The sequence below is a fragment of the Capsicum annuum genome, chromosome 9 (assembly GCF_002878395.1).
Source record: "Capsicum annuum cultivar UCD-10X-F1 chromosome 9, UCD10Xv1.1, whole genome shotgun sequence".
Taxonomy (NCBI): domain Eukaryota; kingdom Viridiplantae; phylum Streptophyta; class Magnoliopsida; order Solanales; family Solanaceae; genus Capsicum; species Capsicum annuum.
In genome coordinates, this window is record NC_061119.1 from 44,729,282 (window position 1) to 44,741,990 (window position 12,709).

Below are 12,709 nucleotides of genomic sequence, written 5' to 3' on the forward strand. Positions count from 1 at the left end.
TTATAATTAATGGAGTAAAAAATCATAATTTAATTTAGGAACACTCCTAAATTAATATAAGAAAATATATTTTTGTAGGAAAACTGCTAAAAAAATATAATTCTTGTATATAGTAGCATATTTGATCGACGATAATTCAATATTTCACTATTTTGGAGTAGAGAAAAACTCAAAAGTATAATTTTTTTAAAGAGAAATCGAATAATTAACGATAGAATTGATTATTTTTTTTATATAGAATAAATATAAGAAAATTATTAAGTTAATGAGGTAATTGATACTTCTTTTTTAATTTTTTTTTATGTAAAATGTAAAATTTTTTTAGAAAAAATAAATTATTTGAACTACATGTAAAATATAAATAAATTTAACAAATAAAAAAAATCATAATTATCATATGTAAAAAGAGAAAAAAATAGAAGTGATGGGACATTTGTGAAAAAAATAATTGTGGGTGGGGGACCACTGCTATAAAAAAATTAAGAACGTAACCTTTTTTATGGAGATTTACCCATCACAGAGATGCACAGAGGAAGAGAACGAAGTTTGAGCTTGATGCAAATGGCTAAAATATCGTCTGCTTTATATGATTATCAATTAAATCCAAAATTCTTAGTCCCAAGAGTTCTGCAGAAACGGGCTTAGAAAGGGCGGTCCTATATCAACTTAGTTGATAAAGGCAGGTAGTACCCAAAGACTGACTTTCAACAAATTTGATTGGTTGATACGAGTTGATTTTCTGTTACGGTAAATTGATGAAACAATAGCCAGTCCAATGGCTGCTTCAGCAGCTGCAATAGCTATAACAAAAATTGAGAAAATGTGAACTCCCCTACTGATCTGACTCCAGCGGATTCTCGAGAAGAACTTCCGTGCTTGGTGGAGAAGAAGCGAACAAAAGTACGCTCGCTTGCTGTCTTGTTCTCTGTCGCGAACTGGGATCGCTCGCCAGCTAGGTCAGATTGGAGCAAGATTTTTTGAGAACATATTCCCCATATTCGGGGACAAGGGGCGGAACGACCTCTCGTAAATCACTAGGTAGCCTAGCTCGACCCAAGCAATGCCCAAAAGTCCCATGCCTTTCTTGGTCGGACCAACCCAACCGGCGATTTCCGACAAGTCTTTCTTCATTGGAAGAGCAAGAAGCGGAACTAGAAGAAAACTTTCTTTCTCTTTATGGATAACCAATTCATTTTCAAATGCTTTCTTTACGATCTTTCTAGTTGGATGACAATCTCGCTCCTAAATGAAGCCTTTCTCAACTATACGAGAACGAGACCAGAAATAAGGGTCGAAGTTTAGACCGCTCACAGTAGTTCTACCTATAGAAAGGATCATGAAAGAGGCGATCAGAATGGTACTCGAATCCATTTACCCCTTGTCTCCATCTTTCATTCGTTCTATGATTCTCCTTTCTACCCTTCTTTTTACTACCTGTCTCTTGTCTCATTTGATTGCACGGTACTGTTAGTAGCTTTCTTTCTAATCCAGGAAAGGTGGCCCTTGGGCCACTTGACTGGTTGGAGAGGAGCTTCGCTCTCTTCTTTGCCCCTTGGTTCGCTAGCTGACTTGCCAGCGCTTGGCTTTCTAACTTCACTTCTTTTTCTGGTCGTTCCGCTCTGTCGGAGATTCGGGAACGAGTGGTTACCGTCTTGCTCCATACTTTACGACAACTGTAAATAAACATTCCCTCCCCGCTCTGACTTTGATCGACTTGCGCGGAAGCTGCTCTCCTTTCACCCTTTGCTCCGACCTATGTATTGAACTCCATTAGCTCCGAACAACAATATGGAAGTCGTAACGCCCCCTGGCCCTCTACGATCAGAGTAAGATCGGTGATTCGAGGCTTTTCGTTACGTTGAACAACTCTTTTTTCTAGTACCTTTTTAATTGATTTGACAATTTATTGTATTTTTTTCCCTTGGTTATCGTGTAAAACGTAAGAATTTCTTACATTTTATATTTTTTTTATAAAACATAAGAATTTCATACGTTTTACAAAAAAAATGTAAAACGTAAGAAATTCTTACGTTTTTTTAAAAGTCAACTCCGTTAGTTGACCGTTAAGAAAAAAGTAGAAAATGTAATAAATTATTATGTTTAGCCTATTTTGGTAACTTTTTAAATAGGTGGCCTATTTTGGTCACTTTTTCAATTTCGTGGCTCATTTTGGTTCCGAGTTCGATATATGTTGAAAAACAATTTAAAATACTAAAGCTCAAATGTTTTTAGGAGAACTCAAATATTTGTCCCCTTGTCTAAGGTCTTGTATTAAAGACTTGTCTTCAATTTTAATTAAATTAATTTAGTTATTATTAATAATTGCTTAATTTGAATAAATAACTAACTAACCTGTTATAAACATCTGTTGCAATAGATGACTAACTTGTTGTAACAAATAGATAATCTGTTGGAAAATAATTAAAATACTAAGGAACTCAAATATTTTTAGGAGAACACAAATGTTTTTCCATTGTTGTAGAGACGTCTTTAATTTTAGCTAAATCAATTTAGTTATTACTAATAATTGCTTAATTTGAATCAACAGATGACTAGCATATTGCATCAGATGATTCATCTGTTGAAAATTATCAAACAGATAGAAAATATTTTGTAACAGATAGGTCAACTATTAGAAAACAATTAAAATATTAGGGAACTTAAACGTTTTTAGGAGAACTCAAAAGTTTGTCCCCTTGATCCTTTTGCATTTGATGCATGGTATATTATTTTTGTCTTCTTTACCTGTTTCATGAAATTTTTCATGTGTTTTACTTATTCGTTGTGCCCTTGTTGGAATTTTTTTAAAAATATTTAGGTCAAATTTTGTTCGTATATCACTTGGACATTACTTCATAGCTTATTTTGTAAGTAAAATTATAATTTTTGTTGAATTTCTTATTTGGTGTATCTGCTACTGCTACAATGGATAGAACCTGCAACATGAATCCAATATATGAGTCATCTATTGCAACAAGTGAGTAATATGTTGCAATATATGACTAATCTGTAGCAACAGATGACCCATAAGTTGGATTCATATTACAACACTATAAAACGAATCCAACAGATGTAATCTGTTGCAACAAATTAGTCATATATGTTGCAACAGATTGCTCATTTGTTGCAACAGATTACTCATTTGTTGTAACAAATTAGTCATATATATTGCAACATATTAGTCATATATGTTGCAAAAAATTAATTATATATGTTGCAACAGATTAGTCATATATGTTGCAACAGATTACTAATTTGTGCAATAGATTAGTCATATATGTTGCAATAGATTACTAATCTGTGCAACAGATTAGTCATATATGTTGCAACAGATTACTAATCTGCACAACATATTAGTCATATACGTTGCAATGGATTACTAATCTGTGCAACAGATTAGTCATATATGTTGCAACAAATACTCATCTGTTGGATTCATGTTATATGTTTTATCCATTATTAAAAAACAGCAGTAGTAGATACATGCAGATGAGAAATTCAACTAAAAAATAACAAACATTAAAAAATATATATATATATAAAAAATAACAAACACCAACAAATCAAGTTTCTCATTTTCGTCATAACTTAAAAGCCCTAATTTTTTACTTGTGAAAATTGAAAAGAAACAATGAAGAACTCGAAGTTTTTATCGCCGGAGAATGTTGTCAGGTCGACTGATGGTTGAAAGTCAAAAAAGAACGGGCAAGAACTCAAAACTATTTGTTACCTGAGGTTGAAGTTGCACAAGATTGAAGGGAGAAATTTGAAAAGTTGTTAGTTGAGAGATGTTAGAGAGAAACTATAAAGAAAAAGAGAGAAGAGAGAGAGATTGATTTGTAGAGGGAGGGAAGTTTTGTGGGTGTGGGTTAATTTGTATTTTTGAAAAGATTAAAAAGTTTAGAAAATATTAATCAAGTCAACAATTAACCTAATCAAGTTTTTAAATTATGTTTTACCCTTTAAATTGGTCAATGTCACCAATCCTTCATTCAAGACTTAAAAGACACCTTTCCTTCAATTTTCTCAACTAACCTAACTACTTGTTGTCCTAAAATGCCACGTGTTGTTTTACTATGCTGCCACATTGCTTAATGTAGAGGCTTTGTCCTCTCTTATTAATAATAATAATATAATAATAATAATAATATATAGATTTAGATTTGGATATACATAAATTTTTCATCGTGTCATTTACTCAAAAAACTTATCCAGTAAATTTATAATCTAAATGCACATAGAATTGCATATCAAATTTTGAAAGTTGAACATAATTGAAATAGGAACAGAGTTTGTAATAGACATTTTCTCTAGTTCCACGCTTCAACATTATCTCATTTCATTTTACTTTTTATTCATTTGTAAACAACATATCAGCGTTGCAAGTTGAAAGAGAAATATATTTATTAGTTGAGAAAATTTTATCAAGAAAACTAGATGAGGAATATATTTGTTTGTGCATTTTTGTGGGTTGAATCAGAAGAGGGGAAATGGGTTAAATTAGGATGTGTTTTATTTTTAGAAAATGGGTCATTCAGCTTTGATTGGGACTTTTTTGTTAAGAAAATATATATGTGTGAAAAGTTTCTTAACAACGAGGATAAAGTTGACCTCAATTATAACATCGAGGGTAAATTTGACTCCAAAGTATGACAAAGGGTATATTTAGCCAATTTTTCAAAATCGAGAGGTAAATTTGGTCTCAAAGTATGATAACAGGGGTAAATTTGATTCAAAGTATGAGAAAAGGTATATTTAGCAAATTTTTTAAAATAAAGGTATAAATTTGACCCTTTTTCCAATTGGATTAGTAGACATTCACGTCTTACATTAGTAGACATTCACGTCTTACATGACAACCAGTGTGAGATGCATGTAAACTACTTGTCGAATAGCATGATAGTTGATAATAGGAGTGCGCAAAATCTATTCAATTTGATTTATTAATTTTTGATTTATAAACATGCTAAATCGATAACTGAACTAATAGGATACTTGTTATCTATTTTTAATTAATCGGTTTTTGATCTTTATCGGTTAGGTTCTCGATTTAACCGATAAGAAAATATTTCCCTATTTTTTTTTTTACTTTTTCTTATTTTCATTTGTTCTACACTACTTCATGTGTAAAGTCTGCACAAATTATAAGAACTAAGACAACAACAATAAAAAAAAAATATTAGGCATGTATTTAAAATTTAAAGCCACTACTATATAATTACGAATAAAAATATAATTTTAATATAATTTTATTGGGTTATCGGTATAACTATTAACTAAAATTATAAAATCAAAGACCGAATCGATAGCCCAACAAAAAAATTTACAAAATTATTATACAATCGTTAACACAATAACTTGATATAGATAAATCAACAACATTTTTATCAGTTCAGTTTATTGTTTGAGTTAATTTTTGCACACCTCTATTTGGTAGAATGTGTTTGTCTATTTATTTAACTTTATGATTGTTTGAGTGTGTATTTGTGCATACCTAAAGTTTGAGAGAGTAGATGACACCCGTGCTTAAATTAAAAAATGCTTTTACGTATTATTATGCCAATTTAGTATCGTTAGTTTAGATTTAGTTATTATTTTAAAAATTAATTTAGTATATATAATATATAACTTTAAAATTTAATGACTAAAAAATAAGAATTATAATTCATAATTTTCAAATTCATCTCTGATACAATTATTCATAGCGATCTGTATACACAATCCTTTTATTTTTTAGGAAGAAAGAAGATCATTCTTATTCATATTATGAAGAAAATAAAGTAAACTCTATAATGAAGTTCTAGTAGCAGTAGAATTACAACCAAAAGTAATAACAGTACCAGTAGTAGGCTTAGCATTGATAATAGTATTAGACACAGACTTATTTTTTACACAAAGTAGTTTATTAAACATAGACCATGATAGATCATGACATTAATTTGTTACATAGTATGTCGTGGATGTCTTTATGTAGTTGTCCTGTTGTTTCAACTGGTGGAGTATGCAAAAGGTGGTGATTTTCAGGTTAAGTTAAACTTGCTCACAGTCTTGACAAACAGTCAGCTACTGCATTTACTTCACAAAAATTATGCTTGCACCGCTGAATTTTTCATGTTCTTCAACATTAACCTTCAATTGTTTATAATGTCAGTAAATGGATTAGTAGGATGGTGGATGACTTTCACCGATTCTGTTTCGATAATAATAGGAAATAATTTATATGTACCGGCTATTCCCAAACTCCGTTAAAGGGCTTCCAACTCAACCATGGTATGACAGTGACTATTAGTTTTAGCATAGTAGACAACTATTCATTCACCCAATGATTGCGAACAACCCCTCCAGTATCACAAGAAGCCTTATTAGTATAAAAAGTCCCATCAATAATCAATTTAAGCATTTCTTGTTTTGGTGGAGACCATTTAACATTAACAACAAAAGACCCTATTTGGTTACTAGGGGATAGAGTATGGGTAGTATATTCGTGAATTTTTTTTCTCACCAACGCAGCATTAAAAAAGCTAAATTTTTATTGAAAATATTATTGTTACGAGTAATTTGTTATGAGTGGTCCAGAGTGCCAAAGAGCAAAGGGTAAAAATATCTTCCAATCCAAAGAGGAATCTTGAAAAGAAGGAGATAGAGATTTGTGAGCAGTAAGTCGATGTTGGTTAGAAGTATCAACCTGTAAAATGTGCATGCCTAAGTCCATCCAGAATTTTGTAGCCACAAACAATAGGTAAAAATATGGGCAGGAATTTCAAGTTCTAGAAGATAAACTGGGCATCTAGGGTCTAGGGAGATCCTTATGAAATATAAGTAAGCGTTTGTCAGAAGCCTACCACGCGAGCAAATCCAAAGAAAATATTTGATATTTTTCATAATTTGTAGGTTCCATATCCATCGAAACTCATACGTAAAAGTTAAGTGACTAGTGAGAGCCTCGTAAATCGACTTAATAGAGAATAGACCATTTTTATTATAAGCTCAATATGGTTTATTCCATCTACCAATACTCGGGTTCGGACGAATGATATCAGCTTTTTCAGTGAAGAAACGGGGAAGTTCAAAAGAAAGCTTCCCCCATTCCCAGCGCTGGTCGGATCAGACCTCAGCGAGACTCAAATTCTCCTCTTCAAGGTTCAACAGGCCTTGGAGAAGATGTTGGAGAGGTAAAAAACCTAGGGACCCAGCGATGGTTTCAAACATTGATAGATTTTACCCGAGGTCGGGGCCCAAACAGTGGTTGCACGCTAAATTAAACTCCCGTAAAAAATATTAGTCCAAATAAAGGAGCTAGATATTTGTCACTGCTTGTGATTATATTTTTGGAGAAGAGTTTACGCCCAGGGCTTTGGGATTTGTAAAAAGTCTCCAAGAAAGGCTAGAAAGAATAGCTTGATTTTTTATCTCAGCCTTATGAAGACCCAGTCCCCCACACTTTTTTGGAGAAGTAACTTTATCCCAGTTGATATAATGAATTTTTCATTTTCAATCTGTAGAGCCCTAAAGAAAGTCACGCTAAATTTTACCAATAGTATTACAATTTCTTTTGAGAAATTTATGATATTTCATCATATAAGCAGGAATCGCAGCAAGAGTAGATTTGATAAGAACAAGTCAGTCAGCTTGAAAAAGAAAGTTGATTTTTCAGGAAGCAAGCTTTGTGTTTATAATTATCAACAACAAATTGAAAGTCAACATTTTTTTATTTTTGATTTATGATTTATAAACCTAAGTATTTATCAAAATTGATAGATGGGGAGATGCCAAAAAAATCTTTAATTAACTTTCTAACACTTTCAGAGCAAAACGGTGAAAAAATAGCCTTTAATTTGGTTGAATTTATTTTTTGTCCCAATAGTATTAAAGCAAATCATACAATCATGAATATTATGAATAAACTTAGTAGTGAACTTGAAAAAATGGTTAAGTCATCGGCAAAGTATAGGTGGGATAATTGGGTACCATTCCTACTGAGAGTGACTGGCTCCCAACGAAGGGAATCCACTTGGTGAGTAATATAATTGAAAAGGAGGTCTATACATAATATAAAATATACAGTGACATGGGATCTCCTTGACGAATACCACAGGAAGGAAAAAAATAATTAGTGCGGGTGCTATTAATGAGAACAACTATATTGCTAGTGAAAATACACTTCATAAGGAGAGCCGTAATTTTTGGAGGAATTTAAAATAAAGGAGCGTGCGATAGAAAAAAGACCACTCAAGATGATCAAAAGTCTTCTCATATCGAGTTTAAGGATAAAACTTCCCGTTCTATTCTTAGACATGTTAATATTATTGAGAATTTCTTGAACCAAAATGGCATTATCACAGGCCCGACGATCTTTCAAGAAACTAGCTTGATTTGGACTAATAAGGCGGGGTAAAAATGACTTAAGACGGTTGACAATAATTTTTGTAATAATTTTATAATTAGTATTGCAAAGACTAATGAGCCTAAATTCTTTAGATGATTTGCATTAAAAATTTTTGGAATAAGATAAAGGAGAGTATAATTTATGAAATGAGGAAGAGATTGAGCGTTAAACACAGTATGACACATATTTCTAACCAAATTACCAACTAAATTCCATTGGAATTGGAAAAAATAGGGGTGAAGATCATCCGGCCCCGGTGCTTTAAATGAATTGAAAGAAAATACAACATTAGTTATTTCAAAGTCCGCAACTAAGGCAGTAAGGTCTAACTTATGAAGGCTGGAACTAGAGTATTTTAAATGAGTCCAGCTAGTGGAGGAGTGATTTGTCATAAAACAATTTGAAAAATAAGCAAGTGCATGGTCAGAAACTTTCATCGGTTCATTTTTCTAATTATCATTATTATTCTTAAAGTAGGAAATCTTATTTTGTTTAGGTCTATTAATAACAGAAAGGTGAAAAAATTTAGTATTCACATCCCTTTAACTAAGTCAATTGATCCTAGATCTCAATTTCCAATAGTCTTCTTTAGATTTGAGAATAGTATTGAACTCAAGTTTAAGCTGTTGTTCTAGATTTTGGATAAAGATAGATGGTAATTTGGGGAATATTGAATGCCGTCAGTCTTGAAAGAAGGTGCTTTTTCTTTCAAAAAATATTATCAAAGGTATGATTACTTCAGTCTAGAACAATATCCTGGAAACTAGGAATAACAGCTAAAAGATCTTTATCATTCTAACTTTGGCTGATAATATGCTAAAATCTGGGTGGTCCATCCAAAATTTTTCCATCCTAAACAACTTCTACAATTGCCAGGATGTCTATTAGTCAAGGAAGCAAGTAGAGAGTTATGATCGGAGTAGATTTTAGGAAGGCGAGTAACGTGTGTATTCAACCAATTTTCCGCTCAATCATTAGACACAGAAACCCTATCTAACTTTTTCAATATACGATTTTTTTTATGAGTTGACCAAGTATGTTTTCAATCTTTATAACCTAAATCCATAAGATACAAAAATTAATACAATCCCAAAAGTCATGGCTTCTAGTATTATTAATACCACCCAACTTATCTTTTTTATAGAGCCGTCAATATGGGTCAGGCTCGTTATGCCGGCCCGACCCAACCTATAATTTGATGGATTCGGTCTTCAGTTTTACAGCCCATTTAAGAACAAGGCTTTTGAGCTCAGCCCGGATAAACCCGTGGGGCTTGAGCAATGTTGGTTGGGCTAGCCTGTGGGCCGGTCCGGAAGTCAAATGCATGCAACTATTTAGATTGCTTATTAATATTTTTATTTAGTTCGAAGGATATCATATCAAAAGTTATTTAATTTCGATATTAGAAGTATTTTTTAGGGTGCTGGAGACTTGATCAACAAATATTAACACTATGTAATATTATTTGATAATATTTATGTTTGTTAACATTTTAAAATTAAATTATAAAATATTAATTTTTAAAAAGTGGCCTGGCCCGTGAGGACCGCAACCTGCAGAATAATAGTATGGGCTTGACTTTTTTTGGCCCATCATTTTGATAGGCCAGCCAGGCCTGACCCATCGACTCAAAGCCTATATGGGCTGGGCCGACCCGTATTGACATCTTTACTTTTTTGGTTAGAACTCTGGTAAAATCCCCAGCTACCAACCAAGGCCCATTAACAGATTGAGCATAATTCTTAAGATTTTGCCTCAGGATCTTGCGATTACAATAGTCAGTACTAGTATAAATATTAGTAAAATGCCAAGGCAGGTTATTCGAAAGTTCCTTAATCGTAGCATGGAGTTACTGGGGAGTTTTTATTTTGTGAGTAACACTAACAAAGTTGGCATGCCAGATAAGAACAATACCTCCAGACCTGTCTATAGCCGGAACTTCCCAATAATCATCAAAACCAAATTTATGCATGAGTCCTAGATGGTCACAAAGCTTAGTCTCCAGTAACGCAACAAAGGAAGGGTTGTGGGAGTTGAGCAAATCTCTAAAGTTATGCTTGAAGTTTGTTTACTATTCACACCACTAGTATTCAAGACAATAAAATAAGTATCTTGACTCATTAGAGAAAAAAGTTAAAGGATGGTTGAGAAGATTCACCCACAGAGAAATGACTACAATGAAGAGTCAAAATCATTATAATTGCATATTTCACCAAGGCACTGTTTATGGCAGGCCTTAGATCGAAAGAACTCTTGAGAAGTGACACTGGGCATAGATAAATGTACTTTTTTTCCTCATCTTTGGGAAATATCATCAGTGCCGCATTTTGAAATTTGATATTTTCATGAAGGAAGTCGTCCTCACTGACATGACCCCTATTTCTCCTAATCCCAATATTACTGGTTATATTGGCGCCTCCAGTTTCACAAGCTAGTCTTGTTGCACAGTTATTGGGTTTTAAAAAAAAGAGAGGGTTGACATTGACTATTTTCTGAGGGGTAAAAAATGACATTTGAGCAATATCATTCATATACTGAATCTGGATTCGTGGAGAAGAGATGAGGGTAATTGGTCCACTTATCTGTCTCTGCTTCCCAAGTGGCTCTCTCAACAAACTGATTTTGCCAAAGAACTTTGACTAGTGGAACTTCTTTGTTCCTTAGTCTATGAACTAAAGATCAAGAATTTCGACAGGAACTTTCTCAAAGGAAAGACTGTTCTGAATCTCTGCACTTTCTAAGGGAACAACTACCATTGGATCACCAATACACTTTTTCAACAATGAGATATGGAACAATGGGTGTACTGAGGCTAAATCTGAAGGCAACTCAAGCTCGTAAGCTACCTTTCCAAAATGACTGAGAATTCTAAAGGGACCAATATATCGGGGACTAAGTTTTCCTTTCTTGCCGAATCTCGTCACTCCTTTCATAGGAGAGATTTTCAAGTACACGAAATCACCGACCTCAAACTCGAGATCCTTTTTTCTCACATATGCATATGATTTTTGTCGGCTCTGGGCAGACCTAAGCCTTTCTCTGATCAACTGAACCTTCTATAATGTATCAAACACCAAGTGCACATAATCTACCCTGATAACGCAACACACCATCTCCCCCTTGGGAGAAAACCTCAACTTTTTGATCTCCGACTGATTCTTTTAACTTAACTAAATTGGGATCTCTATCCTGCTTTTCCTTCACCTCAGAAACTAGACATGATTCTGCGCTACTCTGTACCTACACACTACCCTCTGCTGAGTCGACTAAGCGGACACCTATTCGGGCAAGCTGATGAACTTCCTGCGCTAACTTTTTCTTACCATCTTTAACATGAGCAACACTGCCCATAAACAATCTACTAAGAGCATCAGCCATTACATTGGCCTTGCCCGGATGATACAGAACTCTCATGTCATAATTCTTCAATAACTCTAACCACCTTCTCTGATGCAGATTTAAATCTTTATGAGAGAACACATACTGAAGGCTAGGGGTGTACATAGGTCGGGTTGGTTCGGTTTTTTATTAAAATATAACCAAACCAACAATGTCGGTTTTCTAAATCTATAAACCAAATCAAACCAATATACAATTGGTTTTTATATTTCGATTTTAATCATTTTTTTTGTTTTTTTCGGTTTTTTGGTTTTTTCTCGATTTTCTTACAATTATAATGTGATTGAAGAAAAAATTAAATGTTTTCACTAAAAAGATAAAAAAAAAACAATGATCATAGAGTAGTTCCAATTAAAATTAAGTTGACAAATTACTAAGACGTTTAAACTACTATCTCTCAAAGTAATATTATGTGGATACTCAGTGGTTCAATTTGTAAGTCACTAGTCACAATAGCTTGTCTGAAAGTTTCCTTCACATAAAATGGGAGCATAAAGAAGAATGAAGAATTGGAGACAACTTATTAAAAATTTAACTCCATAAAATAATTAACTATAACATAATTCCACAAGAAAAAAGAGAAAGTAGAGAAACAAACCTGAATCAAAACTTGATGAATGAGGAGAATGAGAAAACTAAGATGAAAGTAAGATGAGGAAATAATGAGAACTCTCTAAAAACTTGAAAAGTAAAATGTAAAGTGAAGCAATTGAAGAGATATAGGTTTTTATATTAATATTGAGTTTTGTATTAATCTGTTACTAATGGATAAATATTAGGGAAAAGGATAACAATAGCACCTAAAACTAAAATAATATTATAAAAATAGCACTCAAAATTAAATACCCTATAAATAGCCACAAACTAATTTCACTAGCTAACCTTCACTGTCATACGCTTAAACATAATCGAAAATGTCGTTAA